The sequence below is a fragment of the Staurois parvus genome, unplaced genomic scaffold (genome assembly GCF_062004578.1).
Source record: "Staurois parvus isolate SC_StPar_1 unplaced genomic scaffold, SC_StPar_1.0 ptg000029l, whole genome shotgun sequence".
NCBI classification, from domain to species: Eukaryota; Metazoa; Chordata; class Amphibia; order Anura; family Ranidae; genus Staurois; species Staurois parvus.
The window spans coordinates 7,267,846-7,289,805 of record NW_028317825.1 but is presented as its reverse complement, the minus strand read 5'-3'; the positions used below and the strand labels follow the sequence as shown (position 1 = coordinate 7,289,805).

Below are 21,960 nucleotides of genomic sequence, written 5' to 3'. Positions count from 1 at the left end.
GGATGAGGGGGTATAATGCTGGTGTTCAGAAGGGCATGTAAATGGTTTCCTGGTGCTGATAAACCTGTTCTGCTCTGCTGATCCTTGCCGGTCCTCCTCTCTCATCACACAATGTCACCTATAAGCGGAGAGGAGGACCGGTGGGGATAAGCACACTGCATGTAAGGGGATAAGAGCCAGAGCTTGCATGAGTGCTTTCAAAGCTGAAAGTAGATCTTAGGCGGCAGAGGCATTCCCTGCCTCACATCCGCATATGCTATGGAGCAGGGAATGAATCCGCTACCTAGGACTTCATTTGACTCCATCTCAACTTTTAGAGCTCAGGCAAGAAAGAAGCCTTAGCTCATCTCTGCTCTGCTATGCCACTCAGGAGGAAAAGAGGAGCACTTGAGGGTCGACAAGAACTTCATCGTGATCTATCTGTCACCTGCCAGCATTCGACAGGTAGATCGCGATTGAAGTGTTGCTGACTTCTATTATAGAGGAACCCATTTCTCCATGTTCCTCATGCAGCCGCTGAATGCAGGCTGCAGGAGGAACATGGAGAGATCGGTTTCTCTATATGCAGCCACCCCCGCCGCTCCTTCTATCCAGCCTTTTTCTGCTACCCCACCTGTGCTGTCTGCTGTCTAGCCCCCACAGCTCCTTCCTGTGCTCTTTTCTGGCCCCCCTCATCCCTCGAAGCTCTGCCAGGCTCCCTCCTCACCTCTTCTGCCGGTTGCGGCGGGGGATCTGTTAGGATGGAGATCGGGGAAGGGGCCAGTAAATGTCTCATTTACTGGCCCCTTCCTTTTCTGAATGGAGAGTCAGTGATCCGTACCGATCATCGACTCTGTCCATAACTGTAATATAGCAAACTGTGTTTACTAAGTTTCTGTTTGTGAATGTAGGGGAAGCGCTATACAGGGCTATTCTTAACCATTCATTCAGTGCAACTGTTTAGACCCCTGATATCTTACCAAAGCCAACCAACGGGGCTCCTAAAAAAATTTAAATTAAAAAAAAATATATATTAAAAATTGTAAAAAAAATAAAATATCAAAAATAAAAAAACTACTGACACCAGTGGTGAAACTACCAAGGTCACAAAGGTTGCACTTGCGACCAGGACCTGGCATTCCACCACCAGGCTCAGAGGGAAGGGCCCTTCATAGTTTATTGCATTGGTGGCCTGAAGGTTCTAGTTACACCAGTGCGCTATGTGCATAACAGTCTACATTGCCTCAGGAGGGGACTGCAAGCATTGCCATGCAGAAGCCATAGACTTTCTAGATACAAGGCATTAACCTTGCATTTACCAATCTGCATTGGTACCAACATGTTTAAAATGTTAGGTAAAAGTCATAAAATGGGGTTGATAAACAAAAATTAAACAAAGGGCACATTGCCTAAGTATATTCTAACTGTCCTTCCTTTTCAGATGAGAACTTTTCTGTTTTTGTAGTAAAAAAGAAAATGTGAAACTCTGATAACTGCAGCTAAAAAAGCAGCTAAAATGCAAATGAGCAGTTATCCAGCAGTACAATGTGTCTCTGCCCAACACCCTCTGCTGCATTATGCTAACAGCTCTTCCCAGGATTACAGCAGGGATTTTCCTGAATTCTGGGATTTCCTGGATGACGTAATGAAACGTAATGATATGATAGGAAGCAGTGGCACACACAGAAACTAAAATTCTAATCTGATCTCATATAATAGCTAGAAGTAGGGAAACAAACAGTATTTTGATTTGTTTACAGAGGTAAATAAGTCCCATATTAATTTAAATTATGATAAAAACAGTCATTATTACCAATAACACCATATGCAATACAGACACTAAAAAAACAAATATATTGAATTTCTTAATATACTAAACTTGAAGGCATTTTACAAAAATATGTCCATACATACAGTATACACAACAGTTAATCATTGCCTCCCACAGATATAGAAATGTTTAGTTTTCCTTGTGCAATGCTCTGCTTATCTCCCATCTTCAGCACCATGGACAGGACTCTGTCATTTCAAACCTATTACTTGCAACTTTTCACCAAGTAACGCTTTCACTGATTAACATCCATTTGCACCTAGTAAACACCTAGGCGCCATTCATGCATAGTGGAAACGCAAATTCCTGCTGTATTTTTTGCGTGTTTGTAGTGTGTTTCTGTGGATCGCACCTAGGGAAGTCCATTCAATTGAGTGGGCTTCACTATGCACAACAAATGCACCAAGGAAGCTCTGGCACCTTTTAGGGTGTGCAACATCACACGATTTTAAAGCGCGACTTTGTGCATGTTTGTCCCACAACAAACTGCAAGTCTGATAACCGTGTGCCATTAAAGGCTACATTAACTTTTTATAAAAAAAATAATAATTGGATATCTTTTTGCAGGTGAAAAATAATGCGCATTTGTTTTTGTTTTTTAACTTTGCAACCTGTAAAACTTTGCACCCATGATCAGCAGATCATGGGTGCAATGCCAGGCTCCTGCAGACTCTCAGGCAGCTGTCTGCCCATATCTTGTATGGACAGCCAGTCACTGAATTGCAGGAAGAATCAATGAACTAAGAGAATGCTCACCAGCTTCCTCGTAGTGCATTGACAACTACAAGCCATTGGCTGTGGTGGCCAGCAGTACTTGTAGTTCATTCATTCACAGAACTCTGTTTGCGCTGTTTTTAAATTCTGACAGCGGGTTCAGGGACAGGATCTCCTGCTCACTGTCTCAAGGAGGGGAGGGATTGAAGGAGACGAGGCAGGAGCTGGAACTTGTTACATGTTCTACTCTTAATATGAGTGGAACATGTAACATGTTCCAAAAGGTGAACTTATCATTTTAAGAAATAATGGCACCCAAATCTTTTTGCTATGTCTTTTTTGCCATGATTTTAGTGAGATCTGGAATTGCAGCAATTTCAGATACGCAAAGTGTGAACAGAATCTTAGGCCCCTTTCACATGTACGGACTTCGCCAAGCGACTTTAGCGGGGGATCTGTCTGCTGATCCCCGCTGAGTAGGCAGATGACAGGTCTGTGTCCGTTCTGCTTGTGCAGAGGAAACATGGACACAGCCCGCTGTTTTCTTTGGGGCGGTCGGATGTAAACCATCCACCTGTCAATTTACATCTAACTGTCATCTGATCTACTAGGACTGTCACTAAGATCCACTTCCCATATGAAAGAGGCCTTATACAGGCATTTTTGCCTGTTTTTGCATTTTTTATACATGTGTTTTTTAAGTGTTTTGCAAGCAAATTGGTTAGACCTAAAACCAATTGTGTTGCATGTTTACAGATGCTTATATTTATGTGTATGAGGCCAAAAATACAAAACACAGCTCCAAAAGAAATGTCTTGTACCTTTTTGAACACTGAGCTAGGATTCCTATTGCTGAGCATTATCACACATAGACTTAGGGACAATAACATGTACAGTAACACTCAGGTGTGAATGGGTATTTAAAAACCAACTCTGAACACAACACAAAAAACCCTACAGTGGGTCCCTCCACTCCTCAGCATTGCAAAGGTTAAATGCTTATTAGGTCAAGGGGGATACAGAAAAAGCTGCATTACTTACCTGACAGCTGCTTCAGCTGAGTCCAGTGCTCTACTCCTCCCACCAAAGCTCCAATCTACAGCAGGGGCATATTTACCACAAGACAAACAAGGCATTTGCCTAGGGCAGCAGTTTTTAGGGGGGCAGCACTGCCCTCCGTAAGAAGGGACATATAAAGCATGGGGACCAGGTACAATCTGAGAGAGGCCGTGGGCTGCTTGATGGTGTATGCAGAGCCCGACTGTCATTCCCGGGGATGTCCAAAGCTGTGAAGGCGAGTGTCTTTCTCTCTGTTGCCAGGTGGGGGGAAGGAGTGTTAGTATAAGGCTCTCTCAGGTGGGGGTGATGGGGCAGTGGTGTTGTTGGTCACTGTCAGGCTCTCTCCGCGGGGGGAGTCTGGTGTTGGTCAGTGTCAGGCTTTCTCTCTGCCGGTGGGAGTCTGATTTTTGTGTAGCCTAGGCCAGCACAAAACCATACTACACCACTGGTCGGGGTTACAAGGAGGGTTGGTGTTGGGGTTACAGGGAGAGTCAGTGTTGGGGTTACCAGGATAATTAGAACTGGGGTTACAGGGAGGGTTAGTGTTGGGAATACATGAAGGGTTAATGTTGGGGTTACAGGAAGGGTTAGTGTTGGAGTTACAGGGTTACAGAAAGGGTTAGTGTTGGGGCTACAGGGTGGGTTAGTGTTGGGGCTACAGGGTGGATTAGTGTTGGGGTTACAGGAAGAGTTAGTGTTGGGGCTACAGGGTGGGCTAGTGTTGGGGTTACAGGGGGGTTAGTGTTGGGGCTACAGGGAGGGTTGGTGTTGGGGTTACAGGGAGGGTTAGTGTTGGGTTTACAGGGAGGATTAGTGTTGGAGTAACAGGGAGGGTTAATGTTAGGGCTACAGGGAGAGGTAATGTTGGGGTTACAGGAAGGATTGGTGTTGGGGTTACTGGGAGGTTTAGTGTTGGGGTTACATGGAGGGTTAGTGTTGGGGCTACAGGGTGGGTTAGTGTTGGGGCTACAGGGTGGGTTAGTGTTGGGGTTGCAGGAAGGGTTAGTGTTGGGGCTACAGGGTGGGTTAGTGTTGGGGTTGCAGGAAGGGTTAGTGTTGGGGCTACAGGGTGGGTTAGTGTTGGGGTTGCAGGAAGGGTTAGTGTTGGGGCTACAGGGTGGGTTAGTGTTGGGGTTACAGGAAGGGTTAGTGTTCTGTGCTACAGGAAGGGTTAGTGTTGGGGTTACAGGGAGGGTTAGTGTTGGAGTAACAGGGAGCGTTAATGTTAGGGCTACAGGGAAAGGTAGTGTTGGGGTTACAGGAAGGATTGGTGTTGGGATTACTGGGAGGGTTAGTGTTGGGGTTATTGGGAGGGTTAGTGTTGGGGTTACAGGGAGGACTAGTATTGGGGTTACAGGGAGAATTAGTATTGGGGTTACATGGAGGGTTAGTGTTGGGGTTACAGGAAGGATTAGTGTTGGGGCTACAGGGAGGGTTGGTGTTGGGGTTACAGAGAGAATTAATATTGGGGTTACAGGAAGGGTTAGTGTTGGTGCTACAGGAAGGGTTAGTGTTGGGGTTAGAGGGAGAGTTAGTGTTGGAGTAACAGGGAGCGTTAATGTTAGGGCTACAGGGAAAGGTAGTGTTGGGGTTACAGGAAGGATTGGTGTTGGGGTTACTGGGAGGGTTAGTGTTGGGGTTATTGGGAGGGTTAGTGTTGGGGTTACAGGGAGGACTAGTATTGGGGTTACAGGGAGAATTAGTATTGGGGTTACATGGAGGGTTAGTGTTACGGTTACAGGGATAATTAGAACTGGGGTTACTGGGAGGGCTAGTGTTAGGATTACAGGGAGGGATAGTGTTGGGGTTAGGGGCATATTTACCACAAGGCAAACAAGGCATATGCCTAGGGCGGCAGTTTTTCGGGGGGCAGCACTGCCCTCCGGAAGAAGGGACATATAAAGCATGGGGACCAGGTATGATCTGAGAGAGGCCGTGGGCTGCTTGATGGCGTATGCAGAGCCCGACTGTCATTCCCGGGGATGTCCAAAGCTGTGAAGGTGAGTGTCTTCTTCTCTGTCACCAGGTGGGGGGAAGGAGTGTTAGTATAAGGCTCTCTCAGGTGGGGGTGATGGGGCAGTGGTGTTGTTGGTCACTGTCAGGCTCTCTCTGCGGGGGGGGGGGGGGGGGGTCTGGTGTTGTTTGGTGTCAGGCTCTCTCTCTGCTGGGGGGCGTCAGAATTTTGTTTTGCCTAGGGCAGCACAAAGCCTACATACACCACTGGTCTACAAGGCAGAGCCTTGGCACACAACGCAGAGCTATTAACCCTGTATTGTATATGGTGGGGATGAATGTGCGACCATGGACAGGAGCAGCTTGCAGAGAAGGCTGTGGCAGACCAGTAGCACAGACTGAGGGAGCCTGCAGGAGCCAGGGGTCAGTTAGGAAATCAAGTAATAAGCCACTGCACCACCACCCCCTAGACTTAACGAGCATTTAACCTTTGCAGTGTGTGTGTGTGTAGGTGGGGGAGTTGTTATGTCTAGAGTTGGGCTTTAAAGTGGAACTTTACCCCCATTTTAATATCCTCCCCCTGTCGCTCTTCTATGACACTATTATTTAAGATCCAGCTTGTTCACAGATTGCGGACAGGTATTCAGGACCAGCGGTATGTCTGTGTACATGTGGGGGATTCTCCTGCATACACACAGATGCCACTAATTTCTGGTATCTGAGACATGGCAGCGACCTCCAGTGTCTGTTCGCATGCACAAGACCCCCCCCCCCCCAGCATGTGTACATACATACTGTGGGTCTCTACCAGGTCTTGAATACCTGTCAGTGCACAGTGCTGTGTCTGTGCATGCTTAGAATCTCACAGTGTACATACGCTCTTAGTAAAACTGCCCCCTGAGAATGTGTGACGTGACAATCCCAGGAGTCAGCAGGGGTGGGGATGTAATACTCACCTAGGTGAGAAAGTAGGAAGTGTCGCCTTGCAGCATATAAACTCTATTTTATTTTATCAGTAATAATGAAATCTTTCCAGTTCTGATATAGGGAGGGGGTTGGAACCACAAGAGAACAGTGTCATGTATGTAATGGGTAAAGGTCCACTTTAAAGCAGTAGTAATCCCAAAACTAAAAATGTAATATATTGCAGCTTACCAATCATTAGATATGGTGGCTAAATTAGTTTTTGTTTTTTAGGCTTTTTTCGCTCTGTTTTCACCTGATGATCTGGGCAGTAACACACCTCCTGTATTGCACAGGGGGCACCTTTGGACAACAGCATAATATGGGGGGAGGGGAGCATTAGATGTACTAGCAAATTTAGATACACAAAACAATTGAACAAATTGAAGCCTAAACCCCAGCTAACACTTTATAAGCAGTTACAGCAAGTAGTTGTTTTCTTTTTGGGATAAAGTTTTACATGAATAAAAGCTGATCATTGTAAGCACCCTTGTTGGTTTGTTTCATCCCTCTAACATCTGCAGGAGAGATTGCTCTGTTGAAAAACAACAGACTTACTGGCTGGATCACCAGATGAAAATAAAGAGCCTAAAAAAGAAAATGAATGCAGCCATCACCTCTAAGAATTGGTAGGCTACAGTATAATACATTTTTACTTTTGCTAGATTTCTTAAATTTTTACATGAATAAATAAAAGCTGATGATTGAAAGCACCCCTGTCTTTCACTGCTACATCTGCAGGACAGCTTGTTCTGCAGAAAAACAGCGGACTTTCTGGTCCAATCAACAGATAAAAATAAAGAGCCTAAAAAAAGAAAATGAATGCAGCCATCACATGTAAGAATTGGTAAGCTGCAAAATTATAAATGTTTACTTTTGGGTTTAATACAACTTAAAAGACTTTGTATTACATTGACGACAGTACGCATTCTTAAAACTGTATAAACCATTGAAATGTAGTCCTAGAAAAAGCAAAGTAAAAATGTGACGTTGCAAGCCTAAAAATAATGTGTTACTGTTCAGTCTGTCTCTAAAGATTGAAGACACCAGGCAGAGAACTATTTTTATTGTATTGTAGACTGATATGGTAAAGCTTCCAGCATCAGTATGCTGCTTCTTGTGCCCCCTAGGGGCCATGGCAGAGAAGTGACAGTCATACGTCAGTAGCCATGACTGTAGACTGTTACTGTTCCTATAGCACAGTTTCACAGTAAGCAGTCTAGAGCCAAGGTGCCGATGCAATGACCGATAGCAGAGCTCGACCGCTGGTGCAGGGGAATCTCCAGCCTCTGGGATGAGGATGGGCGCAGAACAACAGCTAGGAGGCGTCTGGATGAGGGAATGTGGGTGGATGCAGAGCTAGGTCTGCAGTACATATGACTTATATGAGCGTGGGTGCCTTCCAGTGAAATGTAATGACATGCTGGGGGCTGGATGACTTCCTGTCAAAAAAAAAAAAAGCATTGCATGCTACAATCGATTTAATGACAGCCCTCTCCTTGCTGGGATGAGGCTTTGCAATGCACAGAACACTAACATTTACCCTCATATCATCATCTTCAACATGACTACAGAAGCAAGCATTGCACAGAAGTTTTTCACCATTAGTCTTTTCATTAAACACTAGTAGATGTCATGAATCAGGATTAATATGATATGATATGATATAGGGTAAGGTGTAAAGAAAGATATCACAGCAAATATTGACAGGTCATCATTCATTATTCTGAGTATTGAACATTGAGGAAAGGTGAAATGGAGATATTTGGGTCTTACCGCACTTTGCCCTCTCTGCATTGCCCCAATACAGCAAGTCAGTGGAATTCAGCATAGAGAAGAAAAGAAAAACATCCTATATAAGGTATATCATATATCCACTGATAATGGTTTATGCTGCAGTTCAAATCATTATTGGTAGCAATTGTCATTAAAAATAACACTCCATATAAATAAGGGATGTGACATAGACCACAGCTTTGCATTAGAAATGTTTGTTCCCTGGACATGTTTTACTGTTAAAAATAGTTGTTGCTACAGCTTCCTACACCCATGCAGATATCCTGGGGCACTGTCCAAAGCCCCATAGCTACAGCAGCTAAATATACCCTCACTACAGTCACTGTTACTAGCAGAGCGTGAAGGCAAGCAAGGAGAGAGAGGAAGAGAGAGAGAGAGGGAGAGGGGGATAGAGAGGATAGAGAAATAGAGGAGAGCCAGAGAAAGAAAGAAAGAAAGAAAGAAAGAAAGAAAGAAAGAAAGAAAGAAAGAAAGAAAGAAAGAAAGAAAGAAAGAAAGAAAGAAAGAAAGAAAGGGGGTGGAGAGATAGAGATAGATAGAAAGAAAGAGAGAAATATGGGATGGGGGGCATAGAGAGGGAAAGAAAGAGAGAGAAGGAGAGAGAGAGCAAGAAAAAGAGATAAATAGAGTATAAGAAGAAGTGAAAGAGACAGAGATGGTGAGAGAGAGATAGAAGGGTAGAGAGAGAAAAAAAGAAAGAGATAGAGGGCAAGAGAGAGTAAATGAGAATAAGATGGAAAGAGGGAAAGAAATGGAGGGGGGGGGGTGGCGAGAGAAGGGGATAGAGGGCAAAAAAAGATGGGGATGGAGGAAGAGAGAAAGGGATGGGAGGCAAGAAAGAGATGAAGAGATAGAGGGAAAAAAGAGTGACAGAAATGGAGAGTGGGAGAAAGGGGGAAAAGAGTGAAAGAGAGAGAAAGAGATAGAGGGCAAGAAAGAGAAGGATAGAGAGAAAAAATAGATAAAAGGAAAGAAAAAGTGAAAGAGATGGAAAGGGAGAGAGAGAGAGCAAAGAGAGAAAGAGACAGAGGGCAAGAAAGAGATGGTGAGAGAGAGAAAAGGTAAAGAGGGAAAGAAAAAGTGAAAGAGAGGGAGAGGTAGAAGGAGAGAGAGTGAAAGAGAGAGAGAAGGGGAGGGGGGGAAGAAATGGATAAGGGGGGGGGGGTTGAAGGAGAGTGAAAGAGAGAGAGAGAGAGAGAAAGAGATAGAAAAAAAAGGGAGAGATAGAGGGAGAGAAAGAGACAGAGGGCAAGACATAGCGAAAGAGAGAGGCTGGTCAGGTATGCTGTGCTGTGCCTGCCCCCTTAAGAACAGGTTGCAGCAGGTGAATGGAAGGGCTGCATTGACGCAGAGATGAATTTCTCATCCTCACAAACACGTCAGAGAAGAAATCTACAGGGAGGAGAAGAGCTGCAATCCGAATGGGAAAGTGCAAGCAAATGGGGAGAGAAAAGTCTGACATGAGAGGGAGAGGAGATGCTGGAGGGAGGGGAGCAGAAAGATGAATTGGAAGGAAAGAGCGTGGAATGAATTTGTTCTAATCTGTGAGTCACAGCACAGACCCTCCCACCATCCACTTTACGCACACTGACACACACTTCATAGGAGGCTGATATGTCAGGACCATGAGGACCACAGACAGCTCATCAATGGGACAGGGCTGTAGTGCAGATTGAGATTTTATTTGTGTGTATGATATATATATATATATATATATATATATATATATATATATATTCATCCAGAGTGGAGCAGGAGTGGGTGCTGGCAGACTCAGGGATACAAGGAGGAATGTGCTTGGGTCGCAGGTGGGTGGAATTCTACAGAACAGAATGATCCTGTGAGTGGGAGGCAATGGGTACAGAGCTTTTGGTGCAGATTGTGGGGTGATGGGTATGATTCGGTGCTCTGATTGTTATTCGGTGCATTCAGCCAGCATGTGGGCTGATTACTGGGTACCAGGCTTATGCAGTTGGCATGGGTAATAGGCAACATAACATGTATACAGCATCTATTAAAAAAAAAAATATTTATATATATATATATATATATATATATATATGTATATACACTCTATACTCTATTCTAAAAATGAGGCTGCAAGTTGGCACACATACACACATTTATTTGCATAAAATAACTGATTTTATAATATATACGTATATATATAGAGAGAGAAAGAGAACACCTATAATCAGTAAATAGCATAACTGATTTTATATATATATATATTTTTTAATTAATTTATATAGATAGATAGATAGATAGATAGATAGATAGATAGATATATGTCTCTGTGTGTATATGTATTAGCATAACTATATCAAAACTATATCTATCTATCTATCTATCTATCTATATATATTATTGATCATATACAGTAATATACAGTATATTTTTTATTGAGATATATATATATATAATTAGCTTAAATTATTTTATATAATTATCTATATATATATTTCAGTGACTGTCCTTCGAGCTGTGGCAGTTCAGAAATGTGAAGGGCAGCATATTTGGGGGATCAGAAATGTGTTTCCCCCGGTTGAATGTGCTCCCAGCTCTCCCGGGTGAAGCCCCATAGCCATCCCCCGAGGAGCCGGCACCCCCGATGGCCATCCAGCGGGCTGCGGGAAGCCTCCAGCCAGAGAAGCCCAGCAACTCCGCACGTGTTACTGTGAACATACCGTAACTCTCCTAATACACCCGCCAGCCGCACTCTCCGGCTCTCCCCGGCTGGTGGAAGGTCTATTCTTAGCACGCCAGAAGTCCCCATTGAAGGCTTTTTTAAGAATGGGGGATGCGGGACTTACCTGCTCGGTGTCCTGTCCTGGCCGGGCTCCGTCCGCCTGCAGCTTTCAGCACTGGACAGCTCCCAGCAGCCGCTCCATCCATTCCCTGCCCCTACTCCGAGCTCCATGCAACCAGTGCCCTGCTCCGCTTTTATATACAGCCTGTAGTACTAGCAAACGAGGCTCCTCATTCATTCACAAGCAGCACCTACACATTTACGTGTCTCCGACGTCATCCGGACACCATGTAGGAAATGGGAAGATGTTACTATTTATATCAGCAGGGAGCAAGCTCAGGAGAGAGGGGGAACAGGGAGGAAGAGATAGGGGGAGAGGGTGGGTAGAGGACAGGGAGAGAGGTGGGGAGCGGAAGAGAGGACAGAAAACAAATAATAAAAGGTGATGAAGGGCATGGAGAGGACTGCAGAAAAGTAAGGGAAGGGGAGCCTCCTCCAGCTCAGGGACAGGCACTCAGGGGTTAATTGGCAGTACTGGAGATATGGATGAATAGGGCTTAGCATGCCATTGTACTGCAAATACTGCGGCTTATCCAATAGCACACTGAGGCTGTCCCAGCTCCATCAAAAGTCTCCTTCAGCCCAACTGACACGTTGGACACATAGGAGAGCCAAGGAGCATACCTATAAAACAGCCATGCTTAGTCTGGTCTATCCACAGAGGAAAGCTGGTCCAGGGGATGATGATGTTTCATAGAAGAACTAGGATGAGGCAGTGAAGGAAGGGTTAAATGCCTTAGCTGGAATGGATAGGAGAAAGGCAAACACAAAAAATAATGTGGCTGATGGGGTGCCCATGCCAGAAACAATGAAAAAGTGAAGGTGAAGTCTGTAGAAGAACATCCCATAGAGTTGGTGAAGGGAGACAGACAAACAATGGGGAGAAGGCACAGAACAGTTACCCACCTCCTGCACATTGCAGCAGATTGCAGCCTGGGATGCTGGTGTTAGCAAGTTGAGCTAAGTGTTGGTGTTCTGGGAGGGAAGCTGAAGAGGGAGGATGTTTTTTGTAGAGTTCACGGGGGTGGAGAGTCTTCCAAAGCAGAAGCTGCTGGTGATTTAACTTCCTTTCCCAGAGCTATACCAGCTGGATAAAAAAAGGATACAGACAGCGTTTAAGGGTTAAATATTAAACAATGTAAGGGTTCTACGTGAATGAATATGTGAGGAGGAGGGGGGTAGTATTAATAAACAGGATTTATATAGCGCCAACAGTTTTCACAGTGCTTTGCAAAATAGGACAGTACCGTTCCAACACAAGTCAACACGAGGGTTCAGAGGGTCCTGCTCAGGAGAGCTTACAATCTAAAAGGAAAAGGCAAATGATACAAAGGATAATAACTATGAGGGATGAGCTGATGGAGAAAGTCAAAGTTGTATTAGCTGGAGGCAGATTAAGCTTCCCTAAAAAAAACAGAGAGGTCAGGGACCACAGACAGAATAGGTTATTGCCATACATATTGCAATAGTGAGTTCCATGGGATTTTAGAGCCTCTGGAGCAGCCTTGCTCAACCTTTTTCACATGGAGTAACCCTTGAAAGAACCTTCAAGTCTTAGGGCACCTCTGTGAATAAGTACTCAATACAGTTCATGGTATACAGTTGCAAGAAAAAGTATGTGAACCCCTTGAGATTACATGGAGTTTTGCATGAATTGGGCATAAAATGTGCTCTGAACGTCATCTAAGTCACAACAATAGAAGAACACAGTCTGCTGAACATAATAATACACAAACATTAGATGTTGCCATGGTTTAATTGCACATAACATGTAAACATTAACAGTGCAGGGAGGAAAAAGTATGTGAGGCCCTAGATTAATGACTTCTCCCAGAGCTAATTGGAGCCAGGAGTGAGCCAAGCTTGACTCCAATCAGTGTGATGATATTGGATGTGTTGCTGACAGCTGTCCTGCCCTTAAAAAACACACACCTGTTTTGGATTTACTGGTTTCAAGAAGCACTGTCTGCTGTGAACCATGCCTCGCAGAAAAGAGCTCTCAGAAGACCTACGATCAAGAATTGTTCACTTGCATGAAGCTGGAAAGGGTTACAAAAGTATCTCCAAAAGCCTTGATGTTCATGTGTCCACGGTAAGACAGACTGTCTACAAACGGAGAAAGTTTAGCACTGTTGCTACTCTCCCTAGGCGTGGTCGTCCTGTAAAAATGACTGCAAGAGCACAGCGCAGAATGCTGCATGAGGTAAAGAAGAATCCCAGAGTGTCAGCTAAAGACCGACAGAAATCTCTGGCACATGCTAACATTTTTGTTGACACATCTACAATAAGGAAAACATTAAACAAGAATGGAGTACATGGGAGGACACCACGGAGGAAGCCATTGCTGTCCAAAAAACATGGCGGAGGGAGCATCATGGTTTGGGGCTGCTTTGCTGCCTCAGGGCCTGGAAGGATTGTTGTCATTGATGGGAAAATGAATTCCAGAGTTTATCAAGACATTTTGCAGGAAAACGTACGACCATCTGTCTGCCAACTGAAGCTCCGCAGAGGATGGGTGATGCAACAGGACAATGACCCAAAGCATACAAGTAATTCAACAAAACAATGGCTGCAACAGCACAGAATACGCCTTCTGGAGTGGCCCAGTCAGAGTCCTGACCTCAACCCGATTGAAATGCTGTGGCATGACCTTAAGAGAGCAATTCACACCAGACATCCCAAGAATATTGCTACACTGAAACAGTTTTGTGAAGAGGAGTGGTCCAAAATGACTCCAGATCGTTGTGCAGGTCTGATCTGCAACTACAGGAAACGTTTGGTTGAGGTTATTGCTGCCAAAGGAGGGTCAACCAGTTAATAAGTCCAAAGGTTCACATACTTTTTCCTCCCTGCACTGTGAATGTTTACATGTTATGTGCAATTAAACCATGGCAACATCTAATGTTTGTGTAGTATTATGTTCAGCAGACTGTGTTCTTCTATTGTTGTGACTTAGATGACGTTCAAAACACATTTTATGCCCAATTCATGCAAAACTCCATGTAATCCCAAGGGGTTCACATACTTTTTCTTGCAACTGTAAGTACATTAGTGGTATGGTCACTGTGAAGGATGTTCTTTTCATTTGTGGTCATCGGGAAGATTTCCCTCCTTACCAGTAGCTAAAAAGATCAATGCCATCAGTGCTTAGTAATCTAAGAGGCAGAAATTGCTCATTGTTCAAAGAACATCTAGCAACTCTTAGAGGAACCCTGGTTGAGAAAGGCTGCTCTGCAGAAATCCTGGTGGTACGTATGGGAAGAGGTGATGAAAGAGCTTGAGAGCAGGAGGTCTTGGGACGAGCGTAGAGTATGGTTTGAGTGATATTTTGAGAGAGGTCGGTGATGTAAATTGGGTCAGAGTTCTATATGGCTTTGTGTGTTCTTGTTTGTATTTTGAATTGCATTCCATGAGCGAGTGAAAGCTAATGGATGGATTAGGAAGAATAGTGAATAAAACAGTGCAAAGAGCCTTGGAGATTGACTAAGCATCGGTTCACACTATGAACCACGTGTGAATGGCACAGGAACTGCACCACATTCCTGTGCAATTCACATGCATTTCAGTGCGGTGTAATTTGAGCCCATTCATTTTGAATGGGCTCAAATCGCACCAAAAACATGCATGCACCTTTTTTGGAGTCACTCTGCAACCGGATTGCATGGTCCTTTTGTACCATACGATCCAGTGCAGGCAAATGCAGTGAACTTGCGACCTGCATTTGGCGTGTTGTTAACTTTGTATTGACACCCATAGCAGATTGCAAGGGCAGTGCGACTGGAATGAAGTGCAGGAAACATACACAGATCTCAGCGTTTCCCATATCGCATTAGTGAGAATCTTGGCTAAAGCAGTGGTGGTCAACTCTCATGGTATAGGGGACCTCAAGTGCAGCCCCTGAAGTTACTAGAGGCTTGCACATAATATGTAATGTTACATAACAATGTAATGTTACAAAAAACTGTTAGAAATTGCAGACATACAACAGGAAATAGAGACTACAGACATGCTGCATGAAGTTGTTAGAGACTGCTAATTTGCTGTAGGACTTGGAGGCTGGCGACTGAAGTAGAATAATGACGTATTGGACTAGGCTGGACCTTCAGTGATGTAGGTTTAACTTCATCCAATTAAAATCTCTAGAGACAATATGACGCTCAACGTGTTCTTTATTGAAATTAAATCAAACTCTTCGTGTCACGATAAGACCTGTCCATCCCAAGGACAATAACATATCTACAACTTTGGGAAAGTGAAATCTAGTTCACCCCACTGTGTTAAATATCTTATAAGTGTTTAACCACACAATTCTGTATATGTATATATTAATATATTGGTTACATAAATATTGGTTTTGTATACTGGTTACATAAATATGCACTATAATTAAAAAAAATAATAATAATAATAATAAAAAAATATCTATATATATATGCAAATTTAACTGTTTTATTTTCTTATTTAACAATTTATCAATATTAATGTGTATACATGTATTCCTTTTAAATATATTTCAAAGTATTAGATAAAATATAAAATGTTTGTGGACTTTTCAGCTTAACAAATGTACATAGTTTTCCCATCTTATACGCTAGTCACAGATAACCATTCTAGGAAAAACAAAACCCATCAGACCAGGCAATGTTTTCTCCAATCTTCTTTTGTCCAATTTTGGTGAGCGTGTGCAAATTGTAGGCTCCGTTTCCTGTTCTTAGCTGACAGGAGTGGCACCCGATGTGGTCTTCTGCTGCTGTAGCCCATCTGCTTCAAGGTTCGATGTGTTGGGTGTTCAGATATGGTATTTTGCATACCTTGGTTGTAACGAGTGGTTATTTGAGTTACTGTTGCCATCTCAAACCAGTCTAACCATTCTCCTCTGACCTCTGACATCATCATGGCATTTTCATTCACACAACTGCAAAATATATTCCCATGGGTAACAAGTTTAAAAGGCTAAAAATCAAACCTATGTGCCTATGGTCAAAGTTAAAAAAGCTTTAATTAACAAGAAAAGAGCTTTTATTAAATATAAAAATGAAGGGACGCTATCATTGTTTAAACATTACAAAGAATATAACAAAATATAACAGAATATGTAAAAAGAAAACCAAGGCCACAAAACTTGAAAATGAACAACAGATTGCAAAAGATAGCAGGACAAGCCCCAAAAAAGTCTTCAAATATATTAATAGTAAAAAGCTCAAGTCCGAGCATGTAGGAAAATTTATTAAATACCTTCTTGAGTTCTGTGTATACAAAGGAGCATGGGGGAGCTCTTGTCCATAATGGGCATGGTATTGACACAGCCCCAGATGATCCACATTGGTTCACAACTGATATGATCCAGAAATATTTAGACAGTATAAAGGTGAATAAAGCACCTGGACTGGATGGCATACCCCCACGGGTCCTTAAAGAATTGAACTCATTTCAAAGCCATTGTTCCTAATTTTTAGGGACTCTCTGATGACTGGCATAGTACCACTGGATTGGCGTAAGGCCAATGTGGTGCCTTTATTTAAAAAGGGATCAAAATTTTTACCAAATAATTATAGACCTAGAGGTGAGCAAAACCTTGGACAGAGGGGTGGCTGTGGACATGGTATACTTGGATTGTGCAAAAGCGTTTGACACAGTTCCCCACACATGGCTAAGGTAAAGTCTACAGGCTTGGAAAAATCAGTATGTAAATGGATAGAAAACTGTTGAAAAGATCGTATTCAGAGAGTAGTAGTTAATGATTCATACTCTGCATGGTCTAGGGTTGTTAGTGGTATACCCCAAGGTTCAGTGTTGGGACCACTACTTTTGAATATATTTATAAACGATATAGGGTCTGGGACTAAAAATGCCATTACAATCTTTGCAGATGACACCAAGCTGTGTATTGTAAAAACACCCTCACAGGATGTCTCCAATTTACAAGCTGACCTCAATGCACTGTTTAATTGGGCAACTATGTGGATATGTGGAAAATGAGGTTTAATGTTGATAAATGTAAGGTTATGCACTTGGGGGCTAAGAATATGCATGCATCATACATACTAGGGGGGTACAACTGGGGGAATCAATGGTGGAGAAGGATCTGGGAGTTCTGGTAGATCATGAGCTTAATAATGACATGCAATGCCAAGTTGCGGTTTCTAAAGCGAGCAAAATCAAATCTTGTATTAAAAGAGGTATAGACTCCAGAGAGAGGGATATCATTCTACCCCTGTACAAATCATTAGTAAGACCTCCTCTGGAATGACTAAATGCATTAGTTGCCGCCATGTGATTGGCTGATTAGCAATTTATGTTATCGAGCAAATGAACAGGTGTACTTAGTAAAGTGGTTGGTGGCTGTATATGCCACACAGTGGAGAAACTACCATGGTTGCAAAGGTTGCACCAGGCCCTGGAGTTCCAGCACTGTGGGGGGCCCCCAAGTTCCGGACTGTGGCTCCACGGCAGGGTTGCTGGCTGCAGTTGTAAGCAGAGAGTGTGTATTACATGCTCTCTCACACTCCACAGACCCAGCATTGACAGCCCCCCCTCCCCTTGCATGAACAGGGGAGGAGATAGAGCAGCAACTGCTCCTCCTCCTCCTGTCCTCCGCTCCTGTGTTTGCCCATGGCCCCACTCACATTCCAATTCTAGCAGTGCTGTGCCTCACAAAGGGGATGAGTCCAGCAGCCGGAAACTATATCGTGAAGAAAAAGTGCAGACTGCTCATACCTTCTTCCTGGGATGAGTGAGCTCACCATCCATTGTGACTGAAGTGCCTCCTCCACCTCCTCTCTCCTGCCCCTAAGTACACTGAAGTAAGGGGGAGCTCTGTGGAAACTATGATATAAGGGTCTCTTGTTACCAGAGACCCCCTTATATCAGAGTTTCCTTTTACGCCAGAGTCTACAGTGTTCCCCCTTACATCAGATTCCCCTTCTTATATCTGAACTAATGTAAAGATAAACTCTGTGGATTCAGATTTAAAGGGGAACTCTGCAAGCAGAGATGTAAGGAAGGGGTTCTGCGAGTTCAGATGTAAAGGGGAACTCTGCGAGTTCAGATGTAAAGGGGAACTCTGCGAGTTCAGATGTAAAGGGTAACTCTGCGAGTTCATATGTAGAGGGGAACTCTGCGAGTTCAGAGGTAAAGGGGAACTCTGCAAGTTCAGATCAGATGTAGAGGGGAACTCTGTGAGTTCAGATGTAAAGGGGAACTCTGTGAGTTCAGATGTAAAGGGAAATTCTCTGAGTTCAGATGTAATGGGAAACTCTGTGGATTCAGATGTAAAGGGGAACTCTGCGAGTTCAGATGTAAAGGAGAACTCTGCGAGTTCAGATGTAAAGGGGAACTCTGCGAGTTCAGATGTAAAGCAGAACTCTGTGGATTTAGATGTAAGGAGGGACTTTTGTTAATGAATCCATGTAATTAGAATTGTTATTTAATCACATACTACAAAAAGAAAATCTTCTAAAATTTTCGGGTTTGGCTTGATGAAAAGGTTGTAGCCCTGCCAAAGATGGCAGAAAGAGGTCCTGCAGTGGGACCATAATAAAGGGTCCGGGACGGGAAAAAAGAACCCTGAGGTCAGTGGGAAGGGCCCTGGGATCAGAGAGAAGGGCCCTGGGACAGGGGTGTCCTTCATGGTTTCTTGCTTCGGGGCCTTGAATGTTCTAGTTATGCCTCTGGTGCCACATATTTCTCTTAATACAATTACCTACTAGAAGCCAGTCTAAAGAATCAATTCCTTCATTGGCTTGAATAAGCACCTAGTCAAAAGAAAAGCCAGACTACTATATGCATGAGCCTGAGGGATGCACAAAAGCCCCTGAAGAACAAATGCAGCCCAAAAGCTGCAGGTTGGGCACCAGGGGATTAAAGGGTCTATTACTCAATGTTTTCACCATCTATTCACAATTTTTTTTATATAAGATTTCCATCAGATAATGAATGATTCTTGGGTGAAAGGTATGTGAACCTTGGGTCAAAACATTGATAAATGAAGAATAGAAGAAGAATTCCAGATATGGATATGTTATACATTGTTGAACATTTTGAAGGTTGTCCACTCAGCACCAGTGCTTTGCATTTTCTGAATGAATGCAAAGCATTCTCTGATTGGAAACGATGGAGAGGCGGGGCAGTTATGTCATGTTTGTCACTTCGTCCAATCAGAGGATGCATTGTATTCCTTGAGAAAATGCAAAGTATTGTCTGAATGGCACCTGTGTGGAGTGTGTGAGCTCCTGTGTTCAGAATGCAGCAGGGAAGCTGTTTGGCACTGGACACAGAAGCAAGTGGACTTCACTGGAGTAGCAGAGTCTACTAACTAAAGTGATTTCCATCTTCCAGGGGAATCAGGCAAGTATTGTATATACTGTATATAGTTACATTGGTCCAAGCTGGACCAGTGTAACTATGTATAAAATATCCATACATGGAATTCTTCTTTAAATAAAATAACCCAATGCAACTCATCAGCATTTGCTGTTTACTATAACTATGAAATGTGATTGGTGCTATTAGTTGCTCTTTGCACTGTTTTACTAACTAAGACCATTTATGATTTACCAAACTTTCTGAAAGAGACCTGTGGTGGGAGGTTCACACCAGAACACTTGTGCTTGCGAGTGCGGTTTTACATGTTTTTGCACACAGTACATTTTTCACAGTCTATTCATTTCAATGGGCTGCCAAATGCATGGGAACATGCAAAAAGTAAGGCAGACACAATTTTTCAAAACTGCGCTGCACCAAACCACATGGCACTGCAGTAGCATGTGGCTGCGTGGCCACCAATGAACCCATGTTTGCCAGATGTGTAGGTGTGCTAAACATTTAAATGCACCCAGGTGTGTCTAATGAGGGCAGCGCATTCTTGTGCAGTGCAGGAAAGGCTCACAAAAATGTGTGTTTCCTGCATCACAAATGGTGTGAATGGGCATTATTCCTTCCATTCCTCATTACTGCACTGGCATTGTTAAAGAAAGAAGCTGGCAGCAATGGGCAGAAAAAACAGTTTTTTCTTTAACCATTTTCATAGCTAAAGCTGCTAGATGGCCCCATTCCTGACCCGTGATACAGTGGCTTGGAATAAGCTCAGTTACCTAGATCAATGTATATTTGATGGATATGAAGTTGTCAGGATCATAGAAGGTGACTGTGCATTTAATAGCTGCGATCATTTCCTGTGAAGGTGCTGTAATGAGTTTAGGTTGTTTAGTAAGAAGCAGAACTGTCAATAGGCCGATATAGAGAGATAACACGTTCAGCTGTTCCCATGTGTCTCAGTTGTTTACCGATTCTTCCTGCTCACTTCATTAGAAGCTCCTCGTCTGAGATGGATAATCAGAAAACACTGATATATGGGCGTCATGGTCTCCATATGGAGGGTGAAACTTCCCAGCATTAGGCTTTCTCAGAGGTCATTTGAAAATAGGAAGTGCAGCTGTTCAACTCAATGAACAATTTTATTTTCTAATTATTGCACGTCAGTTCAAAATTTAAGCATCTACTTTGACGCCAATGAGCGCATCCTGCAGGAGAAATACGTACAATAACCAAGTAGCAATTATCAGCTAATTTTTTTTTCAAAATATTTATTTATTAATTACGTGGCACAGCAGCATTAGAAAGGATAAATCAGCCACATCCATCAGACATTACAAACCAGAACTATCAGATGCAGTTTTAAAATTGCAGAGATAACATCCAGTGAACTAAAAACCAAGTTAACGTTTTAGCCAGGGGCAGCACAGCCAGGTGTATCATTGGCAACTATCATCATGGATAAAGTATTGATCTTGGATTAAGTATTGCACTTTGGCTCTGAATCATCTGAATAAATCTTCTCTATCCCATCACAGGTAAATGTCTGCAAGCAATATCCATCTGTAATATCGCCTATGCCATATATGAATGCTAATTCACCCTGCACTGCTATATGGTAATCTATACTGCTTTTAAAATCCACTTCTAACTAAAGTTGATTCATAACTATCAATGTTCTTATTGGTCATTCTTACTGCTTCAAAAATCTTTAACTCTGGTCCATATTACTGTGGTGTTAATTTTGCTCATATTGTCTAACTCAAATTTATGAGCTGATCCTAAACTTTACAACTCTGCCCTGCTGCTCTCTTGTAGTCCTCCTTTGGTGTGAGACGTTTGCCCTGCTAACCATGTGTCTCTGCTAAGCATTCCTAACTGATTAATTGGCAATTCTCTTAGCCAACTCAGTATAAATTTAGGCCTTCCTTAGGGGAGGCACAGCTAGGGGTAGCATTGGCAACTATCATCATGGATAAACTATTGATCTTGGATTAGGTATTGCACTTCGGCGAATGCACAAAGTGAGAAACCACAGCAGACAACTTCAAATACGAATCAGACTATAGGTGACCTTTTCTCCATCCAGCTCTTTCAGCTCTTATCCAGTCTGCTTCATCTCCACTCTGTAACATGCACTCCCTACTCCTCCTTCTCAAAGTTGTGTCCTTTCTCTTCAAACTCTCTCTCCATCACCCCTCTTCTCCACCCCACAGTATACTGTATATATATGACACTCATTCCTTTCTTCACCTTATTACTGTACTCATTAACTCCTGCTAATTCTGAACCCACACACTATTAAACCTTCAGGACACTGGAACCTGTCCATCCATATAAGTCATACTCCCATATTACCTCCCTCACCCTTCTGCTTCTCCTAACATCTAGAGACATTTCCCCAAATCCTGGGCTGCCATCTTTTTCCTTTGATCAACACACCTGGCACCCCTATCCTCCAACAGTAACCGCAATCCACACAATCTAGTTAACATTCCTCTTCTTCCTAGAACCAGCCTCCCCTTTTCCTGTGCCCTTTGGA

General features: G+C 43.2%; 1 long non-coding RNA gene across 2 annotated transcripts in view; it reads right to left on the bottom strand.

Annotated features, from left to right (window-relative positions):
• The window catches only part of LOC149471102 (uncharacterized), a 71,399-nt gene extending 60,087 nt beyond the window's left edge, over positions 1-11,312 (bottom strand). For both annotated transcript variants that reach the window (XR_016307428.1, XR_016307429.1), the window contains exons 1-2: positions 11,110-11,312; positions 8,276-8,290 (exon numbers count right to left, since the gene is read on the bottom strand). This is a non-coding gene — a long non-coding RNA (uncharacterized LOC149471102). The remainder of the gene's footprint in view (positions 1-8,275; positions 8,291-11,109) is intronic.
• Positions 11,313-21,960: the final 10,648 nt, after the last annotated feature.